The sequence below is a fragment of the Leptonotus elevatus genome, chromosome 15 (assembly GCF_054856555.1).
Source record: "Leptonotus elevatus isolate MCC_2025b chromosome 15, RoL_Lele_1.0, whole genome shotgun sequence".
NCBI classification, from domain to species: Eukaryota; Metazoa; Chordata; class Actinopteri; order Syngnathiformes; family Syngnathidae; genus Leptonotus; species Leptonotus elevatus.
This window is the reverse complement of record NC_141253.1, coordinates 11,323,160-11,348,766: the sequence shown is the minus strand read 5'-3', so window position 1 is coordinate 11,348,766 and position 25,607 is coordinate 11,323,160. Positions and strand designations below refer to the sequence as shown.

General features: G+C 40.2%; 1 protein-coding gene across 4 annotated transcripts in view; it reads right to left on the bottom strand.

Moving 5' to 3' along the window:
• The window catches only part of znf462 (zinc finger protein 462), a 50,383-nt gene extending 31,010 nt beyond the window's left edge, over positions 1 to 19,373 (bottom strand). The window contains exon 1 of one of the 4 annotated variants that reach the window (XM_086097610.1): positions 19,226 to 19,373. The gene's annotated coding sequence lies outside the window, so the exon portion shown is untranslated. Of the gene's footprint in view, positions 1 to 5,532; positions 5,671 to 15,120; positions 15,581 to 19,225 lie in introns of those variants that run through there. The other 3 variants (XM_086097612.1, XM_086097609.1, XM_086097611.1) reach the window with 3 other exon arrangements.
• Positions 19,374 to 25,607: the final 6,234 nt, after the last annotated feature.

Here is a 25,607-nt window from a genome sequence, read left to right as displayed (position 1 = left end):
GGATTTTTACAAATGTATAGTTAAAAATAGATGTTATAGACTGGTGTTGGGTTTTCTTTCACAAGAAGGCCCTCTTAGCCCACGTTGACAGTAAACAAAAGACTTCATGGAACAAGAGCGGCTTGGGATAAGGGTCAAGTGTATGGAGACAGCAGCTTTTTTTATAATAGTGGTAATTGTCAAGTATATTCCAAGCCATGTTTCAACCAATCCATGCCATAATTTTTTAAGGCCATGTTCCTCCACCACATAAGCACCTGCTACTACATACCATATACTTAATTTTGTGACTTTTACTGTAACAGCATATGACCCACGATTCATCGGTTGGACGATTTTATTGACGGATAATAGCCCTTTCTATAATCAAGTTTTACCAAAGGAATGCTAATATATAGTTATTTTTGGATGAAACAGTAAAAGCTGTTAAATGTTGGGAGTTACACAGAATATGCGCTTGCGTCGTTTATCCACTTCATTGAGCTCTGGCTCCATTCAAACCAATAAGCGCCTTTCCTGAGGTAATGAGTTTTCACCTATGCGAACACTGCCAACATTTACAACTACAATGGGAGATTATTATGTTACCATCGTTCATCAGAAGCTCCTGAGCCTGATACTGCTTTTTCAGCAAAAATGTCAAGTTATAACAGTTACCATCAGCAACACTAGAGATGAAGAAGAGTTGACACATGTTCTTAAAACTAATACACATACCAGAAAGTTAAATACTAGGAGAAAGTTTTAGCCAAGTTTCAGCATTTAGTTGACTCTGGACACACATTGCATGAAAATTTGAAAAGACTGGTTCTCGTTTAAGTTTAACTCAATCTCTTTACATATAATCACTAACCTACTAAATCAATAAGCAAGAAAATGCATGTGTTCTAATGTAAAAAAATCTTATTTTATGTACGGTACCCATTCATCATAATTATTAACACCACCAAGCAGGTCATGCAATGTTTGGTATTAGTAGGGTGGGCATCATATCAATTTATTGGTCAACAACCGTTAAATCTTGTTTTAAAGCAATTGAGACAAAAAGCAGTGCACGACTAGTTTTCTAGCCTCCTACTGCGACAGCAGCATTACAGCTTTTTTCATTATAATCAATTTCCAAAACTACACAGTCCTGAAATCTAACAAAGTTACTCTCGTCTTTATGATCATATCACTTTTAATCACAATCACATTTCAGCACTTGTGAAAAGACAAAGCAGTGAGCTAGCTCACTGTCCTCATCTGAGGCATCTGCGCTAAGAACTGAGGTTCCTGAAATGATGCGATCACATGATGCCGCACATTTGAGGAAGTCTGAATACACTTGAGATGAGACATCGATTTCCACCAGCCGATCAATGAACTCCTGCGCCTTCTCAGACGTGAGATGGAACTAGTCCATCATGTTCAGCCATGAGCAGTTTGTCATAAAGAGTCATACAATGGAACGCAATCAAATAAATGTGGGGACAAATACACAGTACGTCAGTAGCATAGCTTTTTGAAAGACTTTGATTATTACAACTTTTTAAAACTCGAATTAGGCCAAAACCTCATTAGTCTACACTTGGACTACACAAGTTCAAAATTAAAACAACCAACTCATGACCAGATGTCCATTACCAGTGTTCTAGCAGCTGCACAAATAAATCCAAATAAGAGAAAAAGTTGAGTTTCTCCACCCCTAAATGTAGAGTTTCTTTTAATTAGCATGACAGCCCAAGTTAGTTTTTAGTAGCTAAAAGTGTGTGTGCACGTGTGTGTTTTTAGAAAATAATTTGTTATTTGCAGCCGTGGTATAAAAAAAAAACTGTAATTGACAAGTAGTTGCATCTGAAGCAGCTTCAGAAGTGCAAATAGGGGTGTTAAAAAAATCTATTTGGCAATATAGCGCGCAATTCTTGAATCGATTCAATATGCGGACGAATCAATGTTTAAACATAAATTTTTTATGGAAATATTCAACAAAACATCCTACTTAAGGGTTAGGGTTCACACTTTAAGCATGGAAGAATGTTATACTAATGGAACATTAATTAAGCCTTAATATTTTATTTCATAGCTGTTCAAACATGAAACAAATTGGAACAAATTGTTTGTTAAATTCAGTGACTCACAGTTAAAAGCCTGACGTTTCAGATAAATACACTTTCATACAAGTCTTACAGTGTACATGTACAAGTTTACTGATTAGTATCTTCTAAATTTGAGTAAAAAAAAAAGAAAAAAGAAGATCGCAATAATAAATTTATAGATTCCCATCGGGATTAATCGATATCGAATTTAATCGTGACACGGATCGCCATGTACTAGGCAATTCACACCCCTACGTGCAAATCAAAATAGTATCCCAAAAAATAGCTGTTTCAAAAAGGTGTACGTCACACCCTCGAGTGGTATTGACGTTTATTTTACCATCAACAATATTTAATAAACAATAATCGGTTAATATACAATAATAATACAAATATTTTGTACTAAACTGTAAAATACGTTTTTATCAAATTATTCAAATAATCAATAGAATGGATTCTGAAAATATCTGATCGTGACAAGCTGACAGCCCAAATTAATAGTCCATTCCACATAATTGACGGAATTCTTAATGCTCAATAAATGTAAAAACATTCTCATTATTTCATGCAACAACAGCATGTTTCTGACTTTGTTCTCATAAAATTATTTGTCTTAAATAACAGAGTAGTAACTTATTTGCTCGTGCTATTCAGATTGAACTTCTCGAAGTGCACCGTTGCAAAACACAACCCTTGCTTTATTAATATAATTAGATGAATGGCAACATCAGCTCCACGGCAACAGTTCTTTCAACGCAAAAGGGGACAAGCAAGGACACTCACTCAATGTTAGTCCAGTGATACATCAGAAGCAAATTTCTGGGATGACTTCATGAAACTGCACATCTTACAGAATAATTATACAAGAAAGGCAGCTCAAAAGGATGGTTTAGATGGCTAGTGTGAAAGATGATACTTTTTAGTGGTCCACCAACTTTCAATGCTAACAGCAGCATCACAGATGCCCTATGTTTCACAGAATATTAAATTCCATTATCAGTTTACGCTAACTTGATTGAAATCGGTTTTAGTGGACTTGAATGCAGTGGACATAGATAAATCTGGCCTGAAGAAACAACTTCTGCTGTTACCCAGCGAAAACAAGAATGGTTGTCTTTTGTATTCAAGTGTCCGGGAAAGGGGGAGGAAAATCAGGTTTTTGTGAGGACAAGCAAGCAAGCAAAACAGTGAGTCTCAAGAGGCGGTGGAAAATGGAGGTGCAGAGCTGCTTGGGCACTGCAATCCAGAGAGCTTTGCTGATCTGTCTGCAGCCTGACCTTCACTGGTGTCACATTCACAGGACATAAAAAAAGGAAGCACTGCAGAGCGCCACATTAGGGCTCAAAGACCATCCTCCTCAAGGACCGCGTTTACAACCACCGACATCCCATTCAGTTGACTGCTTTGACTGGCAGACCAGCAGAATTAAAGGGGTTTAGCATCTGAAATTGAAGCTAAATCGTGACATGGCTAACAGAATGTATGACCTAGAGTATTTTTTGAGGCAATAGCAAAAGCAATGCCACAAACAGCAAACTGCTAATCCCATATTTTATGTCTAGGTCCTCCATACTGCAAGGTCAGACCGTCTCCATGTGACAGATGGCTACCTGACATCAGCCACCCATCCAGACAGACAGACAAATTATCTCTTTGCATCTTTATTCGCAAGCCCTCTCAATTAACGACTCGCTGAGGCCACGTTTGCTCTCCAAAGCCGCATGAAAAATTGGTGGAGAAGCGGCCGTTGTGGTAACCTTGCTCCAAGGGTAGCCTTCTGTTTTGCAAGAGCTCAGCTTGCTGAAAAAAAAAAAGTAGCAGGGGTGGGAGGATGTGGGGTGTGTTACACAGAGCATTAAGTAGCAACATTTGGCCTATTTTGCTCAAGATAGCAACCAAGCAGATTAGGAGGAGCACTAATGACCATCTCCTTGTGTCTTTAAGGCACCCATTTCATGACATCTCCTAGACTGGCACCATGAGATTGTGGGGGGATTTTTGGTACCTTTGGGCCTGTAATTGTCACTAGGCCCCCCGATTATATCACTTCTAACATCTGCAAAAATCATCGGCAAATTGGCCAATGTTGGACGATTGTTTTTCTCTTTATGTACAGACATAATACAGATAGTAACCATAATCTCACATCAACACGTGCACATATACGATATATCGTGCACATATACGATATATCAAGTATATACAGTAATTGTAGGTCTTGCGTACTCTACGACCAATATGATCACAAAGGCAGGTCCAAAAACTTAGTACGTACTCTATGGTGTGGTGGGGGAAAAAAACGTGCAAATAATATTGCTGATATATTTAATATACTTTTGGCCTTAATTGCTAGCAGAGGTGGCAAATCCAGGTCCAGAAAGTAAAAACCCTGCCACAGTTTGGCTTTAGCCATTGATGCTAGCTAGCTAGCTAGCTCCCTAACAGGTAAACGAGCACTATGGGAGCTAGCTAAGGAGGTAGCTAGGTAGCACCTGGAGCTAAAGCCAAACTGTGGCAACGTGTTTATTATTATTCAAAGCAGTACATCTGTGGTGACTCCAAACAGCCTTGTCGCTTCTGTAAGAGAGACGGTGGGTCCTGTACCACTACCTGCTGACGCACTGTGTCGTAATGTCGGCTTGTTGAGAGAGGCACATCGAGTCTTGAATGCTGTTTGATTTAATCAGTGTCTTTCACGATCACACACACATTGGATGGATTGACGATCACGTTCAGTGGAGCAATGCCATGCGGATCAACATGCGTCATGCGGTCAACAACAAATATGGCTACCCAGCTCGACTCACTAACTCATACTACCGGAAAGCATGTCTACGGTAATTGAAGTTCCCGACATTCACCACCAGTCGGTAATGTGACCTAAACACCCACGCATTACCATAGCAACCACACACACACCAAGTGAACATAATAAAAAATGCAAGCTTGTATTTCATTTGTGCGGTTCTAGCACCCTTTGGTGGTTAATTTATTAGTGCAGTTTAATTTTAATTAGGAACATTTTGTAGCGGTTATCCCTCCCTTAAATCTGTCATACCGGCAAATATTTATTTATATTTATATTTTGTCTTTGCATCATGTTTAGCCACATTAGCTATCCTGCCGCAGCTTCTAAGTAGTGGAGGCAAAATAGTGTGCAACAAGCATTCCCCAATATGAACAGTGGAAAAGAGTTTGAGCATTTCTGTCACACTTAACAGTGTGCACGTAAGGGGATACAAAAATAGTCAACATGCATTACCACGATTTGCCAGTAGGGTCCAAATCTCTAAATTCATCCTTATATTAAATATACCTTCTATACCGCATACCCCTAACTGGTGGCTTACCAAACATCATGTTAAAGTGTACAAGTTCTTGGTTCGCATTTTGGTACATTGGTCTGGTTCACTGGTTCAACTAGGGATGGATTAGCTTAGAGTTATTTGATTACCTTGATCAATTCTGAGAAGAAGCTCTCTCTGCAATGTCCTCCTTTAACCAGAAACCTAGTTGAGACTGAATCAACAGCACCTGTGCTGGTTGCAGCTAAGTAGTGCTCACAATCGCTTTAGGTGTAATCAATCAATTCTACTTCTCAATTAATATGCCCATTGGTCCCGCCAACTGATTCAGACCGAAGGAACAAACTGTAGCTGTGATAATGTAAGCCTTTATGATATCATCCTTCAATCTTTGTTGATGTAAGAACTTTTCTTCGCTTTTTTTTTAAAAGCTAATGCACAAACAATAAAGGAAGTCCAGGGGATTTAGAAGAGCGATAAGAGGAAGCTGACGTGCATGGCCGCAGTTGTCTGGAAGTCTGCTCAATCTTTCTTCGGTACAGTCACTTCACTTGGCTGCTTCCTCATCTCTCTCTTGGGGCAGCCAGAATTATCTTCTGCATCACAGGCGAAGCTCGGGCCAATGCTCTACACCAAGGGCTCTATTACACACTGCAGCCGCTCTACGGCCAAGGACACGCAGACTGTCACGGTGGAGTATCGATGGCACACAACAGTCCACCATTTTGTGCTCCTAGAGGTCTTTGGCTGGCTCTTTGAGACCATAGAGAAGAGCTGCTGCCTCTGCTCGAGCTATCTTGTTACACAGATGGAAATGTTTAAACTCTCCTGCTGGTTCCTCTGCAGACCGTCATAGCTGGCGGTCAGCAGAAGTTAAAAGAAGATGGCCGCTGAGAGAGCGCTGGAAACTAGAGGCTCTAAATTTGGAGATTTGAATCACCCTGTCACACAAGCCTGCGAGACATGTGTCCAAGTTACTGTGGACATCAAATACGGGTGCCCTCACATTCAGAATATCAGAGCAACATAATCCATGTTGTAGATCATAATTAAACATTCCATCTTAACATGATTGGTTATCCGTACAATGCTTGAATTAATAGACAGAGGGGTCATTATTTTTACAATTATATGTACCAAGGGGGTCACTAGTTAGTTGGCTTCCTCCAGAGAGCTCTCCCTCAAACTTAAAGAGGACATTGCTCAAAAACATCAAGCAAACAAATTAAAGGTTTTAAATGTATTGGAGGAACAAACCATCACAAAGTATACCATTGTTATTACTTTCAGTTGCTATAACAGCATCTAGTAAGCTGTCCAATTAAACAAATCCAGGTCCAAAAAATAAAAACCCTGCCCGTCCTGCTTTGATGAATTCTACGTGAAAAGATGCAGATAGATAAATGCAGAGTGTACCATTGCGACAACTATTTAAAAAGTCTGTGTAAAAGTGGCTTTCACAATCGCAGTCTTTTGATACTCAGGGTTTCCCCCAGTGCTGTATAGCCCTGGCAGCGGTTTGCCATGCTTTTCTTGCCCACCCCACGCCAGGCTAAGCATTAGTCGAATAGTAATCACTGACCACCGTGCACAGTTGGCACACGCCCTCGAACCAGTCGACCATAGATGAATACGATTCAGCAACTGTCATTAGCCCCCCGCGCATCCGCCCCACCCCGTATCCTTGATATATATATATATATATATATATTCCTGGCAAATTATAATATCGTGAGATATTCTATGATTGATATTCTATGATTGCTGTCGTAAACACTTTTCTGTTCTACATAGCTTTTGCATCGACGTACAAAGGATATAGGAAAAGTCATGCAGTGAGTGATTTCTCCATTGGCCCATCCAATAAAATACCACATTCGGTGTTTTAGCATAGCCCTGCTAAGAGACAGATGGTTAATAAAAATCATTAGTGGTGGTTTTGATGACAATAGGTTGATAATTTATTTGGTTGAACAAAACAAGTAATTCTTGTAAATACTCAATGAGCTGTCCCATTGTCAACAACAACAACAACCAATCCAGTTACTGTAAATGTGATTCACTCAGTCATCCAAGAGCAGACACACAACATAACACTTAAGTCTCGAGCTTGTGTAGAATGTCCAAGGACAGGTCGTGAAGAGAAACCAGGAAGTGTTTTTTCACAAGGACAATCACGCCAGGAAACCTTGCATTCCAGACAGCCATCTCCCAAAGAAACCATTTCCTGACATAAATCAATCCAACATTGTCATTTATTATTTCAAAATAAAGGACAAACTATTACATGGTCCAACAGTACATTATTATTATTAGCTCTGTATTTGCACCCAATAGGTACAATGCCATAAAAGTATTAAAAGTAAAGCTTGTGAGCCACACAAAAGGGTTACTTGTAAGTGGTCCTGAATGGACAAATGCCAGTAAACACTGTCAGGCATACAAGAAAGTCAGAGTTGCAAACACTCCAGCTCACAGTCACTGGGAGAGGTTCAGCAGCATGTCTGGATGGAGTATTCCAGACACAGCCACGAAAGAGCGGAAGAGGACGCGGGATGCAATTAGGATGGTGGGAAAGCTTTAAAAAGCTAGGGATAAGTTTAGAAGAGGTTCCTCCCCAGGTTGGGACCTCTTGAGGTAACTCAACAAGTTAAGAGATGGGGGTGGGAAAGATGAGAGAGCTATCAATATTAACTTACCACGGAGACCTCCTTTCCAAACTCTTAAATATTTAATCGTCCTTGGACAGCTCTGTTGCTTCCAGCCAGTGGATCTTTTCTACAAGACTACTCCTGTTCCAGCTCAATGAAGGCCTTGTCCCGTGGCACCACACTGCCCAAGGAACGGGCGTCTCCAAAGAATTCAGGGATTTTTTTTCCCTGTTTCCCTCTCCACCACAGGCAGCTTTGGTCTGACAGAGCTTGGCTTCACTGTATCTTACTAGAAGAAGGAGCATAAATCCAGAATTAAGGGCAGGAAACCTGAACTGGTGGGCTTCATTTATCAACCACAGCACGCTCTCTTCATCTAAACCAGAGATGCATAGTGCTCAGGGTGTTAATAAGCCTACTGATAAAGACACTGAGCTGCTTTTTTTTTCCTTCACAAGAGAGAAGGCAATGTTGAGACTGTTGATGTTCTGATGGAACAGAGAAGAGGAACCAGTTTGGCGGTGGTGTAACGTGGCAACTGACAACAGAAACTGGAAAGTCACCTCTCTCACTCTGTCTCTTTAGCGATGCATGCACACACGCACACACGCACGGCGCGCACGCACGCACGCACGCACGCACACACTTCCTTGTTGAAGTTTAACCTAACATGAAGCTGCAGCACTTTAGGTTCAACCAGGGATTGGAATTTGAACCAATACTAAAATACCTCACGTATTGCCATAACATCAACATATACAGTACATAAACTAATGACGAAGAACCCATAATACATTTACTCCGTGTGGACCTGTGGAACTGGAAGCTACCGACTAAGTACAATTTTTCTACTTGACAATTGGGTTCTCTTGAGCAAACACAACGAGAAGGAAGCAAATGGCGCAACAAGAGCAGTAGCAGCGGCAGCAGAGGGGCCGGCCTGCATCTCGTGAACCGTGCATCACGCCAAGAAAGCATTCACTGGAGCATTTCAATTTGCTTTTGTCTGAGACTCTCTTCGCTGCCCCAGGTGGAGAAAAATAGGCGAGTGCAATGAGAGCGACCAGTAGAAAGAGTGATGGGTTGGCAGCACACACACACACATCCTTGCTATATCAAAGCCATTACTCGTTTTTAATAATATTGAACTACAGCGAAACATCTAACTTGAACCAACAATTTCTTGCTGTTTAAGATCACTTTTTATAGGACATAATGGAAAATTTATCTGTTCCTCAATAAACCTGTAGTAACCATGGAGTCAATAATATAAAAATAAGTTAATAAGCTATTGAGCGTTCACAGTGCAGACACGTTGCATACATATCCGATTTACAAACCTAAATCCCAAAAAGTTGGGGCACTAAACAAATTGTGAATAAAAACTGAATGCAAATATGTGGAAGTGCCAAATTTGAATATTTTATTCAGAAAAAGAACATAGAGAACAGGTCAAAAGTTTAAACTGAGAAAATGCATAATTTTAAGGGAAAACTACATTGATTTTAAATTCCATGGTGTCAATAAATCAAAAAAAAAAAAAGTTGGTACAAGGCCATTTTCACCGCTGTGAGGCATCCCCCTCTTCTTCTTATAACAGTCTGCAAACGTCTGGGGATCGAGGAGACAAGTTTCTCAAGTTTAGAAATAAGAATGCTGTCCCGTTCTTCTCTAACACGCGTGCGTCTCTCTAACTGTTCAACTGTCTTGGGCTTTCTTGCACCTTCCCCTTTATGATGCACCAAATGTGCTCTAGAAGTGAAAGAAATGGACCGCAGGCTGGCCATTTCAATACCCGGATCCTTTTCTTACGCAGCCATGATGTTGTAATTGGTGCTGCATGTGGTCTGGCATTATCGTGTTGAGGAAAAAAAAGATCTTCTCTGAAAGTGATGGTGCCTGGATGGGAGCATATGTTGTTCTCCAATCTGAATATACCTTTCTGCATTGACGATGCTTTTCCGTATGTGGAAGCTGCCCATGCCACACGCACTCATGCAACCCTATACCATCACAGATGCAGGCTTATAAAGGGAGTGCTGATAACAACTTGGGTTGTCCTTGTCCTCTTTAGTCAGTATAATATAGCGCCCCAGTTTTCCACAAAGAACTTTGAATTGTGATTCGTCTGACCACAAAACAGGTTTCCACTTTGTCACACTCCATTTTAAATGACCCCTGACTCAGAGAAACGCCTGCGCTTCTTGGTCTGCTTTAGAAATGGCTTCTTCTTTGTACTGTAGAGTTTCATCTGGCAACGGCGGCTGGCACGGTGAATTGTCTTCACCCACAATGTTTTCTGTTAGTATTGCTGACCCCTTTCTGTGATTTCCTTTACAGCGAGCATTCCTGTTTGCGTTGCAGTGCCGTTTAAGGGCCCGAAAGATCATGGGCATCTAGTATGATTTTTCGGCCTTGGTTTCTTTAGAACAAAAAAATACCAGTACAAATAAACATAAGCAATTGCATGTAAATGTCTCGTCTATACAATGATAATTAGCTGAGGTCATAATTACAGAAATAGTTCAAATAGCACAGGTAAGGCAACATTCACCTCAATGTACATAAACGACCTACAATCATGAAGAACACTTAATATTATTGTTGCACCCCTAAGGTCAATAGAGAATTGGATTATCACAATTAAAGAGCACCCTGATCACAAGTCAGTTTACATGAAGGCGTATGTATGCAAGAAAATAAAGACTAGCGTGTTTGGAAAATTCACTTTATAATCTGATGACACTTGCATAATTAAATTACATTACATTTAAAAATAAAAATAAATAAGAATCTCAATTAAACATTAAGTCATTAATGTGTGAAAGGGCATGTCTTATCCAAACTAGCCATAATCTTTAAGGTTTATTCAGTCTTATGCTTCAATCATATTAAAAGATAACAAAAACAAGTGCATGATGTTCTGGTTGCACGATAACATAGTGTTTGTCAGTACCATAGCAGTTGCTTCCGCCATTCATCAGGAAACAGCAATTCATTTTTATCGCAAAAGACAATTTCACTTACATTCAGACCGTGAAATCCAATTTTAGGTGCGAAGATGTCAGTGTTTGCCACAAATCATATAAATCGTCGGCTTCATCGCACTACGCTAACGATCCCAACAACAAGCCATTAAATGAGATAGCTTGCACCACTTAGATTAACTTTAAAATTGCACCACTTAGATTAACTTTAAAAAAAAAAATAAGATACTCAAATATGAATGATTAAAGTCGACACCCGGAGGCAATTCCACACTGTATTCTAAAATGAATTATACTGATTTCAACACTTTGTACTGCAGAGTGATTGTTCATCAATGCTCATCATCTTAAGTCGAACAGTATTGTTAATTAACATTGTGCTACCTAGTAGCTAGTTCATTAGTGTTTTATAGACGTGCTATAACTCTTCAGCCCTAGAACTGATTTTTTTTTTAATTTATTATTTCCTATTGGGAAATTGCTTTGAAATCGTAACATTACCAGTGACGGACAAAGTACTTACAGGAAATGCCAGTCAACTCAACACAAGTATAAAAGCATAGCAAAAGTGTTGAAAGTTAACAACAGCTCCTAGTGAGGCCATCACACCACCCAGAGTTGGGAACTTGGGAGAGCACAGTGCTCGTCCACCAACACAACAGCGGCCTGCCAGAGAAATGTGTCGAGCGCAGCAGATTCCTGCCAGGCTCCTCCTTGAGGAACCTGCCACGCCAGTGGAAGAGAAGGAGCATCGCCACCATTTTGATTTGGATGGCTCTCCTCAGCCTGGGTGCTGTCGCAGCAAGCACACCACGTGTCAAAATCTCGCACACACAAACACACCCTGCTCGTCAGCAACATTGCACACTACAATCACCACTGCAGAACATCAATGCACACGCACACCTCCTGATAGGATGAACACCTTCAGAGTATTTTCTGTGCAAAGTCATTTAAGTTGAAGTGGCCGCAAGTTACAACATGAGATGCATCTTGAGAACTTCCTGAGACGGACTGTGCATTATTACGTCACACATATCTGAGCATTAACCACACTGACATGGTCAAAACGCTGCAATGGTCAGCATATGTAATCACCAGTCACCACATATCCACACTGTTGCAATAGTGTCATTCAATTCCTCATTTAAGCAATATAAGATTAAAAAAAATAGTAAATGAGGAGGACTTGATATGGTGGAGAATGTTATTTATACAAAAGAGCCTCCAAGTTTGACCATTTTGACATTCTTTTATTAGCAATCCAAACAAAAGTAGCAAACCACTGCTAACATGGAAAAACAATAAAACAGTCTTATGATGATTGACAATGACATAGCTCAGGGGTGAACACTTCTGTTTGGTCTTCGTTCATCATTAATGACGCACTATTGTACTAAGAAGTGAGAAACCAAGATGTCAACTTCCGTTTCTATGATCACATTTTTTTACCATTACTGTACTAGTAGAGTTTCAGTCAAAAGAAAACAAAAAAAGTCCCTACACGAGCAAGCACTATGGTCATGGAAAATCTCCCAACAAGAAGAAACCACGACTCAATGTGAACATCTGTCAGCTTTGAATTGAATTGAAAGAGTACTTTGGCGTTTGAATGACGGGGAAAAAAACAATACAATGGAGCTGAAAACTTGCAGGGTTCATCTGGTGAATTTTCAGGCTTGTCCAGTGCCATGCTGATTAGATAAATGGCTTGTTTTTTTTATTATATATATATATATGTAATATATACTCAAAGTAGAGTGGTTGCTACTCTTGATGTTAAAATATTAGAATGTGTTGTGTTACAAATTATGTTTCCAAAATTAACGCTTGTCTGTCTTCAGTGAGCATTTTTCAAAAGTTTCAATCCGTTGCGGGAAGCCTGTCGCAGTATACACTATATACAATGATGTGAAATTAAGATTGTAATGCTCCTATAATTGGAGCTGGTAATATTAAGTCAGTAAAGTGCAGATCCTGGTCAAGACCAAACAATGACCGCTTCATTCATCGAAGTGTCAAACAATTTAAGAAACTTCAAACCTCACAATGAGTACCTTATCTTGGTATAATGGTGGCAACAGGAGCATAAATTAGTAGCAACACATTTTTATTACAACATTAAGATTACGCTGCAGACCTCTGCCAAGGCTGAACTATCATTCAAAATAGTTGTACGTTACTTTTAATCCTGAGCATTTAACAAAAAAGGATTGGGGGAAATCTAAACAGCCTAGCCTAGTCAATGCTGTTCTAGTCCAGTCTTGCAGGTGGCAGTAATTCACTTCAAGGCACTGTGTTGTTACTGTTGCAATATTTCGTTCCAAATACATGAATGAATAAAATCTAAATTGAAAAAGTTGTAGCTTCTGTAGGCAGTTAGCAAAGTAAAAAATGGAGGAAAGTGTGAATTTATTCTGCAAGTCAATTTAATATGTGCACCTCTAAATTTCCTTGTGGAGCTTCTAAAACTTGACATTATGAGATAGTAATAATAATGATAACTTGATACTTTTGTTAATAAAGAATCTATATATATTTATAAATGGAAATCTACAACATTTCACAGCTGATCCCACGTTCTTCTTCTTGAGGCCACGAAACAGTTCACTGAAAGACAACAACAGTACCTCTGCTGGTTACAGCTGAGAAGTACACTCCATTCTGATTATTACTACTTAATGATTATTATTATGTCATCAACCGAACTGGATGCTCACCAACATTTAGGATATAGGGAAAGTGGATTCAAGATTTTTACATTACTTAAAACTATCAATGTGCTTGCTAAAACTTGTATTATTTTTACCTGTGTAGATTCTCAGTCATCCAGATGATGGTAATCCATAAAGGTTGACTAGAATACTTTGTGTTTTCTTCTTGTTTTCCACAAATACCCAGATATGACTTGGGCAACTAAATGCAATCAAGGACAACACTGCTAATGGTAAAGAATAAGATACAACGTCTTACAGCAGATGTCATGTTGTACCATAGTTCTTCTTCTTCAGGCCACAAACTAGTTGAGGCCAAACAAGAACAACAGTGCCTCTGCTGGCCACTGCGTAGTAGTGCACAGCAGTTTTTGCCTCAACTGTTCCAACGTTGACATTTCCAAATTCCAATGTTTGTTGATTTAAAGTTTGATGGAAGTCAATCAAGTTGTGTGTAAGTAAGTTATTAATAATGACAAGTATTTATTTATTCATTTATTATATAAAAGATAAAAGTTCCTGTAATCCAACTGCAGAGGGCAGCCTGACTTCTTCTTCTTCTTCTTCTACTACTACTAGTACTACATCCTCGTCCATCTGTCTAGCCCTGCAGCTCCATGTCAAACACCACCTTTGTTCTGCACCCCCCCCCCCCCCTCCCATTGGAAGACTCATCTGCCAGCCTCCATTTTATGCTTGGAGCTCCACTGTAAAAAACACACACACACACACACACACAAGCACCTGACCCAAGACCAGTGACAGGCAGCCAGGAGCCGCATCAACACAATGACAGCACATTCGCAACACCATCATCCAGTCAAATATGGTGGTGGGGGGTGGGGGGTGTAAAAATGGCCGCCAGATTTAGGAAAGAGGGAGGGGAGGGGTAACAATCCTCATGCTGGACACTTGCATGGCTGTTCCTAATGGAGGACACAGAAGAGGACAACCATCCGTGCTGTAGCTTCTCCTCCCGATTCAACTCACTATCCCCTCCACGATTGATTTATTTTTAGTGAGGAAGAGGGTCATAAAACAAGCTTCACATCTTAGCGTCAACGTTCATTTCCTTGAATGAAGTGACAGACTCGAGCGCGAACGAACCGGGAAGCGAGGAGAAGACACTTGACTTTGGGCTTACATGGTGGCCATTAAAACATGAAGAAAAGAATCCTCCCCGTGGAGGAGGAGTACGAGGAGGGAAAGGGGTCAAGCTCTTTCCAGGTCACGCATGAGGCGAAAAGCTATCCCATGATCCACCAATGGCGACGTTCTCGCAAGTCCTTGAAAGCCCCAACGAAAGCGCCCCCTCCATGAAAGTGGAATCGCGTCGCCGCCGTTAAAGCGTGACAAAATAGAGCGAATAAACGTTCAAAACTCACCGCTACAATCTTCTCCTTCTCCTCCAGAGTTGTCGGTCTCATGCGTGCGCCTGCTCTGACTAGTGGGTGATCGCCATCTTTCCTCCTGCTTCTCCTTCTCCTTCTTCTTCTTCTTCTTCTTCTCCTTCTTCTTCTTCTTCTTCGCCGCCGCAGCTGCAGATGACCTGAGCTCCTCCGCCGAGCGGCTCGCAGTCACACGCGGGGAGGAGGAAGAGCAGGAAGACGAGCACCACCACCACAACAATGATAATGTGACGAACGGGCCACACAAAGGAGGAGAAGGAGAAGGACAAGAAGTTCGGCAGGCGGCGAGCGAGCACCAGAGGGTGCGCGAGAGTTGGCCACAGGACGAGTGAGGATCGGTGGAATGGTCGCCCGAGAAGCTCATCCTTCATCGGCACTCCAAGCCAACACCGAGCCGCTAACCACAGAGCCCCCTCAGCCGGCGCGCACCCGCGCACGCACATACAGACACGCGCACGCAGCCCAGGCGACATTTTTGTGTATCGTATACGTATATGATTTCTATACGCGTTTGCGTGCGCGTGTTACGTCACGGGGTTATCTGCAGGTCACGGTGGTGGCGGATGATGAAGATGCTCCATATATTACACTCTTTTTTAAAAACCATTTATTTCCACTATTATAACAAATCAAATTTGTAGAATATTGTAGCTACTACAGTTTACATTTTCCTTTTATATGTAATAATTCAAATATATGTGACAATATATTACTTAAAAAAAAATACATTAACCACAGCGATAAAACATTTAAAATACACTAATAAAATGTTCAATAATTCAATGTATGCATATAATATGCTCTTGTTCTCAATTTGTTATTAAACAATTAGATAGATAGATGATTTATTTTATCAAAAGTGAGCACAAAAAAAGCGGTGCGGTTATTTGCATGAGTCAAGCATTGACAGGCTGGCAGCAATACACTCTTTTAACTCAGCGTCCAATCGGATTACAGCGATGTCACGCTGATCCTGACCACAGCCACTGGGGGGCATATTTGGATACAACCCTGAGGTTGCCATAATAGGTTGTGATGTTCTTGCAATGTACAGTATGTATAATGTTGCTTTAATAGTCCTTTAAATGTTATGTCAGCTCAAACGTGTCTTAAAGAAAGAATACTGTTGCAGTGTGAGCGGCACAGTAGAAACGTCGACGCTGCCTCTGTGGCTGCTGCAAACTCTGCTTTCACCAACAAAGAGGAGCCCCAAACAAAAGGTGTTCACATCCATGTTGTCAGCAGCGCAAAGATGGCTTGGTGGGTGGTGGGGGCCATGGGGGTGGTTGAGCTTGGGGCAGCAATGAGGGGAGGTGGCGCCAAGGGAAAAACCCGCGTGATGGGACATTTATCTGTCTTTGATGGCTTTGTGTCATTTGTGAGGATTTTCACAGTAAATCTTCATGTCATGTGACAACAGTCATGTTCTTCCAGGAGGAACATTTTGAGACATGCTTTCTTGTGGCTTCCGGTTCCCCCATTACGATCTTAAATTACATCCATTTGTTTTTAATGTTTTACCTATCACATACATATATTAGCGTATGCTATCTCTAAGTGTTTCGCCACCATGCTAGAATTGTTCTTCACCTCATTGAGCATTCTGCTATGTGCTCTTGCTGTCATCTTCACAGGACGGCCGTTCCTTAGAAGGGAAGTTTCTCCATTTGCATTACAGTATACACAATCTGTCTTACACTGGACTGACAAACACAAAGCTTTTTTGAGATACTTTTGTCACCAATCTTCTGAGAGCTCTTTTGTGTGAAGCATGGTTCACATAAGGCAGGGCAGCTTTGACCAACATCTCCAATCTCGTCCCATTGATTGGACTCCAGGTTTTCTGACCCTATCCCACTTTCATACAAAAAAAAAAGTGTTGCTACCTTGTTTGGCAGTCAGGTTGCTTCTTTTTTTGTTACATTATGTTTACATTTTGTTTTGGCTTTAGCCAAACTGGCAGGAGTTTTTTTTTTTTTTCTGAATCTGGATTTCACATCCCTTTATTTAACATTGATTGTCCTAACCCGAATGTTAGACTTAGATCTCATTTTATGACAAATAGAGAAGTTTATTCCAATTGTTGTTGAAGGCCTAGTTTTGAAATACAGTACATTGGTTTATTTTTACACTTACATGATGGTTAATAATAATAAACATTACTAAAACATTGCCTCTATTGTTAATAAATGTTTTATATTGGCAACAGTTGGCAACACTTTCCTATAGGAAAAGGAGGTGAAAAATACACATTGTGAGCAGTGTGAAACATGATGGGCTGTTGAGACAACAGATGGAATGCCTTCATATGTTGTGTTGTAGTGACGCACTTAGCCCCGTGTATTTCCCCAAACTACTACACCAGCACACATTATTGTTGATAGAGTGCCCCGTGGGTGCCAGGTAGCAGCCGGGGGTTTATCACACTGCTCGGACATATGGCTGCTGCAGCAAATCTGATTAATATGGGATGGCCTCAAGTCCAAAGCACGAGACTGCACCAAGAGCATCCGGGCTAAACCACCACCACATGCAACCCCAAACGGGGGTCACACAGTTTAAAAAGGTGTTCATTTTATATTTATTTATTTCATATTCAGACTACGATTGGTTGGTGACTAGTCAGGGCGTGTGTACCCCACCTCTTAAAGGGGGTTGTCGATAGGATTGGTGCCAACAAATGGATGGGTGGGTGGATAATGTAGTTTTATTTTTCATTATATTATTACAATAAAATTCTTGTCATATTTTATGCCATTAAAATGTAACTACATTTTAACTCATTCACTGCCATTGATAGCTATAAACGTCAAAAATTAATTTGAACTATTTCTATTAGTTTAGTTTTTTCCATTTTTGTTAACAAGAGTATGAAAACCTAGATTATTTTTTTTTTACATTTAGAACAGATATAACATTTGTGATTAATCGTGAGTTAACCATTGAAGTCATGCGAATAATTCCGATTACAAATTTTAATTGCCAGATGCCACACATTTTTTAATAATCTTTTCTTCTTCTTTTTTTTTAAAAGAAAATATTATAAAAAATTAGGGGGCGTCAGGCGAGTAATATTTTTAATTGTAATTAATCGCATGACTTCACTAGTTAACTCACGATTAATCACAAATTTTATATCTGTTCTATAACAATATTAAAAAAAACACTAGGTTTTCATACTCTTGTTAACAAAAGTGGGGAAAAAATGTTAAACTAATAAAAATTGTTAAAATGAATTTTTGACGTCAATGGCAGTGAATGAGTTAAATGTAGATACTAGATATTACTTAATTTTAACTATGATTATTTAAACGTTTATTATCTTACATATGCAGTATTATTGTCAGGGCTTGGGTGCTTGAGGACCCAAAGTGCAGGGAGGCATAACAGGAGTAAAAGGGAGAGGAAAAGGGAATTCAATTTCAAATGAACAAAAGGACAAACAAGGTATTTGGCTATACCAGAGGTGGGCAATCTCGGTCCTCGAGGGCCGGAGTCCTGCAGGTTATGGAGGTTTCTCACTTCCAACACAAGATGATTCCAATTAAAATAATTGTTATCAGGCTTATGCAGAGCTTGCTGATGAGCTGATCATATATCAGCTGTGTTGGAGAAGGGCAACATGCAAAACCTGCAGGACTCCGGCCCTCGATGCCGACCTCTGGGCTATACTGTATCAAAAATACAAAATTAACAAAAGCTTATATATATATATATATACAAACAAGATTTGTCAAAAAAACTCTTAAGCAAGGCAAGACATGCAACACAAGAAAGCAAGGCACAACATGAGACAAAACCCAATCTAAGCAAACACAGATCATGACAATTATCAAACTTTTATTATATATTAGTTTTTATTTTATATATGTTACTGTATTTACTTACAGATGAATTTACAAGTAGGATCTTGGTAAGTCCGGTGTCAAAAACGTATTTCCCAAGCACGCATATCTTGCTGGCGTAATTCCGTAATTAATCGCACTTTTATCATGTGACTAGCTTTTAATGAATTTGTACTAGTATTTCAATGTTTCAAAATGTGTTTGTACAACATACATTGGTTAAAAACCTTACTTACGTTCTTGTGATTTCGTGAGGCGTCATCAATGGCGGCCCAAGTTGTTCCAATCAAAAGTATGCGTAAGCCAAGACCACACGGAATTCACGGATTTTGTTCTTTTTTTGCTAGCTTAAACCAAGGATGCATCGGTTGTTGCTTGATGAAGGCTTGGCTGGAAAAAATATCCCAAGATGCATTTCGTACTTCAAGGAACGAATGGCAGCGGGGGAGCATTGAGTTTGTTCTTCTTTCATTTCCGGCAGACTAGGAACGGCATGTGCATTGCAGACGCGCTTAACATAAGATGGGTCATACATAGCCTATGTGAGTATTATACCACATACGTATATGATCATTACCTCTTACATTACAACAAGGATACACACTTTGAAGTGTCTATGAACTGAACTTTTGATCCCATTTGAACTCTGTTGCTAACAATCAGCCGCAGTCAGTCATCAATGTCACTCATGAACTGAAGTGTTGGAAAGATAATTTTACATTATGTGGAGACAATGTTTATTTATTTTTATTTTTTTAACAACAATTAGTGTTTCAGTATGCTTGGACACGTGGTGGCTCCACAATGTTTTGTGCATCCATGATCATGTTCTATTCCTCCCAGTCTGTCTCAGCTCTTGTTGTTACTCTACATTTGTCCATAATGGTCCTTTTATGTGGTTGGTAAAAATCCCACTATCGAAAGTACCTGCCCCATCTGCAGTTGAGTTAGCAAGTACCCAGCCATTTGCTGAAAAACGCATTTCATCATGTCAGTGTGTACGTCTCTCCTCTTCCTCCCTCTTCAGTACAAGTAGATACAATGATGATGGCCTTGATTAAGAATTTTTTCACCGCCCACTATATCTTCAGGTTGAGCCTCATTTCATCTCACCTTGACTCCTCTCTGACACCTCACGTGTGACAATCTGCATGAAAGATATTCGTGAAATATAATGGCATGCACTTAAGTATCATGAATGATTAATTCTTTGATTATTAATAGTTTGTGTTGATTTTTGTTAGGGTAAATTAATGTGTGTTTGTGGGGGAAATATGCGGGCTCCCACTTTAGTGGTCCATAGTTTTCTTTATTAGCAAACAGGAGGGAGAAGAAGAACATAAAGTGATGTGTCTCGGTTGTCCCAGTGTTACCAACTTGTTAAATAATGTCAATAATGTCATGCCTGTTTGCAATTCACAAGGTCTATGATATAGGCTGCCTGTTAGGTACAGTTACAATGATAGCCAGGCAAGACATTCATCAGTGTAATGATCTGAACATGCCTTCCTTCAACCGTTTGAACACACCTTACATGCCTCATTTACCTGAGTTATTCTAAAGTCGGAATTCTCGGCTTAGATTCTTGTCACTGGTTACGTCTGCAAAAAAGATGGAAGATCCCACTCCAGCTGACATTATAGGTGTTGTCTGACATTTTTCTAATGCTGTTTGTAAACACAACATTCAAAACCGACGCTTGAGGAAGCCGAGGACAGCAGCCAACCAGGAACGAGCATGAAACAAGCCCACCAATCAGAAGCGGGGGGTTTAAACAGCCGAATTTGCATTTTCAGGCAAGACACAGGAATCAAACTCCTCTAGCACGTCTGTGGAAACAGTCCACCAATCAGGAGCGGGCGTTCACACTGCAAAATTTGCATATGCCACTGATAGTAGCTTGCCTCCACGGCTTGGCTGGAAGGAAAACGTTGAGTCTCCGCCCAGAGACGTCCATCAAAACCAAATGGGTTTTGATTTAAAAGATGTGCGTGCATTGAATCGAACTGAATATATACTGTACACATACAATATATAACATCTACTGACAAGTTCCTTCATATTGTGACAAGAAACTCATTGCATCATACGTTCTCAAATTGAGACTTACCATGCCAAATCAAACCATAATCTCACTCAGTTGAATTGAATCGCATTGCTCTACTTTAAAATGAAACATCCTTGAATCGTATCACACCCTATATGTATCAAGATATGTGTCATATCATATTTTATTGGAGGGATGCACACCCCTAGTATTTATACCAGTCGTCATCTTTGCGGTTGAATGTGCTCATGCTCCCAGTGGAGGGCAAGAACAAACGCTGACATTGAACCTCCAGCCATTCCCAACAATACTTCACTTCCTGGGCTAAAAGAAGAAGAAAAACGATTGCCTGACTTCCCTATGAGCAACGGATGACTAACCCCCAAAGAAGCAGATGCGCAATGTGCGTCAAGAGATGACAAATAACACACATCACGCAAAAGACCCTTCACTTACATCCACGTTTCATCTCCCTTGAAGATCCTTATTTACTGTTGCTATGGCGATAAAGCGTTTGCAGTCTGCGGTGCCTCATCTTTGTCCCCTACCATCATCTGCAATAAATCTGCTCCCTGAACTGAAATGTCCCCCCTAGGTGAGAGGGAACAAGCAAACACTGGACAGTCCCTGGGATTAAAAACTGCTGCATCTACTCTTCCTGGCGCCCTTTGACGGATGGATAAAGCCTTGGATGGCATCTTCTGAGAGGCAGGGAGAGAGAGAGGCACACACAGAGACACACAGACAGACAGATAGAAAAGAGAGCCTGGGGACCCTTGGAATCCATAGACCCTTCTTCAAATGGCTTTGCGCTGAGCACGGCGTAGTTGAAAGGGGCTATTAAGGTAAAGCCGGGGTCCTCAATGTGGATCTGGGGCAGATTCATCACACAGACCTAGGCTAAGATAATGGCGGCTTGCGGCCAGGATGTGACAGGTTATCAGGTGGGACTCGGTCAAAACAACAGCAAAAGCGTCTCTTTTTCACACATTCCTTTGTTGTCTGCCTACTGGGAATGAGTCTTGCACACACACTATTCCCAAACAGCTTCACACTATTTCAGAACATATCAAACAGCACGTCTGAAAGCCTTATTTCCACCAGTCGATACGGTTCGGCGAAATTTGGTATGGTATGCATTAGCGTTACAAACTGTTCAATCTGTACCATTCCACTTTTTAACTGCAGATTCTAGATAACTGGTTGCAATAGTTTTGTTACCAAAGAAAACCAAAGTTAATTGTAAAGGGTCACAAAATATGAGACCAGTATCAGTACCTGTTGTGATGAAGTCCATAGTGGAATCATGTTTTGGATCAGGATTTATTGTTTCAAACTGCACCAGTATGGACCAAACAGAACTTGACTACTAGATGGAAATGTGTCTAAACCACATTTTCGCTCAGTTTGATACAGGATGGATTTTTTTTTTTTTTGCCTTTCCCCTTTTGTTAGGGGTATTGATGACAATAGGACTAAGATTTTGTTTGTAAAAAGTGGTACATTTGGCTTCCATTTAGAATTTTTATTTTAAAGGATTTTTATTTGAAAGGATTTTTATTTTAAAGGATTTTTATTTTAAAGGATTTTTATTTTAAAGGATTTTTATTTTAAAGGATTTTAAAAATTCAATGTGACATGCGACTTTTTCGGGATACCCGTTCATTCAATTGCCGTTTAAAGTATTCTAGCCATGCGACAAAATCACCCTAAAAGCAGTTTTAAGAACGTGTTCGAATAATAATAAGTACGAATAATATGTTTCCAATGATTGCATTGGTAAAAACGTGATGAAAAAGCCTTGTAAAAATGAGATGTATTCGTGAATGACAGCTCACTGGTGACTCTGAAGATGGCAATGACGAGAGGTCAGCAAGTTGGTCGCTCTGTTTTTATTGTTTAATTGAGGCAGTCTCACAGTACGTAAAAGCAAAGTCCGTATTTTGCTATTGAAATCACCAAACACTGCCGCGTTACGCCTGGCGCTTGGGTGACAGAATGCGTCACTGCTCATTCATTAGCAGTGAGGCTAGCGAGCAGTATATGACTTCAATAGGCTAACGTTTTGATGCTAACCCCGATCGCTATGCTATTCATATCAAGGCAGCATTACGCCCAGTGTCCGGTGAAACAATGCGTCACTGTTCATTTATTAGCAGTGAAGCTAGTGGGTGGTAGGTATACGAGTCCTTTTGGCTAACATCTTGATGCTAACCCCAATCGACGTTATTCATATCAGAATGCAGAAGAGAAGGAAAGTGAGAAGTTATAAGGACCTATACAGCAACCGAGCACATTTTTCTGCCAACAGAGTGCCAAAGCAATTTGTTTGCTGCTAAAATAATATGTAATAAGCAATATGATGATCTTTTGGTCATTGGCGCTGCTAAAGTTACCGGTAAGGGTAGTATTTGACTTGTCTGTGTGTTAACATATATTAGTTATTACCTGTTTGTTTTCTCTTTTCTGAATGGCTTTCGATTAGTAGCAGGTGCCATTCCATGTCCTTTTTCGTGTAAACACATCTCTGGGGAACCCAAACAGGCTCATGCAGTCCTCTTGTCAGTTCGAACAAAAACCGGCAACGCAACGGGGTGGTATAATGACAAATAATTAAATAATGAGAAGAAACAGGAGGAGTATCAGTTGCCATGTGAATAAAATTTTGATTTCTTGTCTAAGCCATGCTAGAATAGGTTCAAGCTCACCCACGACCCTAGTGAGGATAAGCAGCATAGAAAATGGATGGTTGGAACATACAGTAACAATGTGAACCGAATTCAGCTGTATTACTTTGTAAGACGCATTGTGAAACAATGTGAAACCCTCTGTTGTCTTCAATAGACCTTTGTAGCAACAGCCGATTAGAATGTGGTCCGACTGGATGAGAAGGGAACAATGAAGGCCGAAGGGGAAGGGAATAGGGGTTTTGTGTTGCTGAACTGGTTGTGTATTTGAGACACATTTGTCATTTGCTCTTCCTTCCACCTGCTCGCTCCCTCCCTCCCCCTGTCATGCATCCTGCCAAAGGGGGAAATGCAGCCTGATTTCTGAGGACAACAGCAGGACAGGGAAGTGAATGCTTGGATGTGAATGAGAAAGAGGAGATGTTAAAAATATGCGTGCCGTTGGTGCAGAACCTCTATGTAAATGGGCGTCAGATTACTCCCGCTTCATTTGCTATTCATATATTTGCAAGGTGACTCACTCCAGACAAAGCAGGTGATCAAGAGCTCTCCTTTCTCCCTTTTTCTCCTTCAGCCTCCCTCCGGGCGAGAGGGCGGAAAGTCGTAAGCCCTCGGAAGCACCGCAAGATTCCGTACGATATGTATTCCATCAACAAGCTTCATTTAATCCATTTTGCCTGTTAGAAGCATCTCGGAGTGCAGAGCAGAGGGAAAAACAAGAGGCACACACGACACATTCACACGCACACAATAAGAAAAACAATGTGCTTTGAGATGTTTTTCCATCACGCAAGACGCTAAGCAGGTGTCAGTGCTCGTCCAAGGTCGCTCTTCTTATTACTTTTCTTCTTCTTCTTTTTGTCTCCACCAGGGCTTGTCATGTCATCACAGAAACATGGCGAGAACACAGCAGCCTCAGAGGAGGGAGTCGGCTCTTGTCTTCTGATGGCTGACAAGAGGGAATTTGTTTGGTTTGGACTAAATTCCTTTTAGAGAAATTCTTCTTATACTATATTTTAGGCTCTCCATAAACTGAATTCTGTGGTGAATCCAACATCTTACCATTTTAAACTGCCGTACAACTATTAAGTGAAATTAATCAATAATCACTATGTAATAAATAAAAAAAAGTACAAAGTTCCATGGTTGTCAATCATAAAAACAAACCCATCATCATATGTGATATCTGCAAATTTTACAGGGCTTCAATTTAGTTCATGTCTAAAAGATAATTGACTTGCGAGAGCAAACTTCAGATTGTGCGCTGTAGGTCATTTCACAATAAGCACAATAAAATATTGAACAAATTCATTAAAAAAGAGGCTTCAAGCTGTTCACTGCCTCTCCAAGTTTAGGGTTACTGTTGCACAAAATAAAAAAACAAAAGACAATTACAAGCTCTGCATTTCAAACAACGTCCGCTTAGCTTAATGCTAACAAAAAAATGCAAAATGCCACTGAAATGCTAATGTTAGCACCGCTAGTCGCGGTTTTGGAAGCAACAGATATTTGAACATACTCACAGACATATATTCTTTATCGTCTATGAAAAATAACGAATATTACAGCATGGGTAGAAGAAGTAATTCTTTGTTTGTTTCTGCATGACGGTATAATATTATACTGCCACCTGGTGGCCAAGAAAAGCACGCCAGATGGAGTTGCACAATGAATTGGATTCATTAAATCACAAAGACTTTTTTTTTGTAAAGTACAATATTATACAATACATGCTACCTACCTAATCTGACCAGGGCCTTCAGAGTCAATAGTGGTGTCCAATGTAATTACAACTATAGAACTAGTCACTAGTGGGACTGTTTCAATTCTGAAATTCATCTCAAGAGCCCAAAAAAACGTTAACATTTTTCTGTACTCTGATTT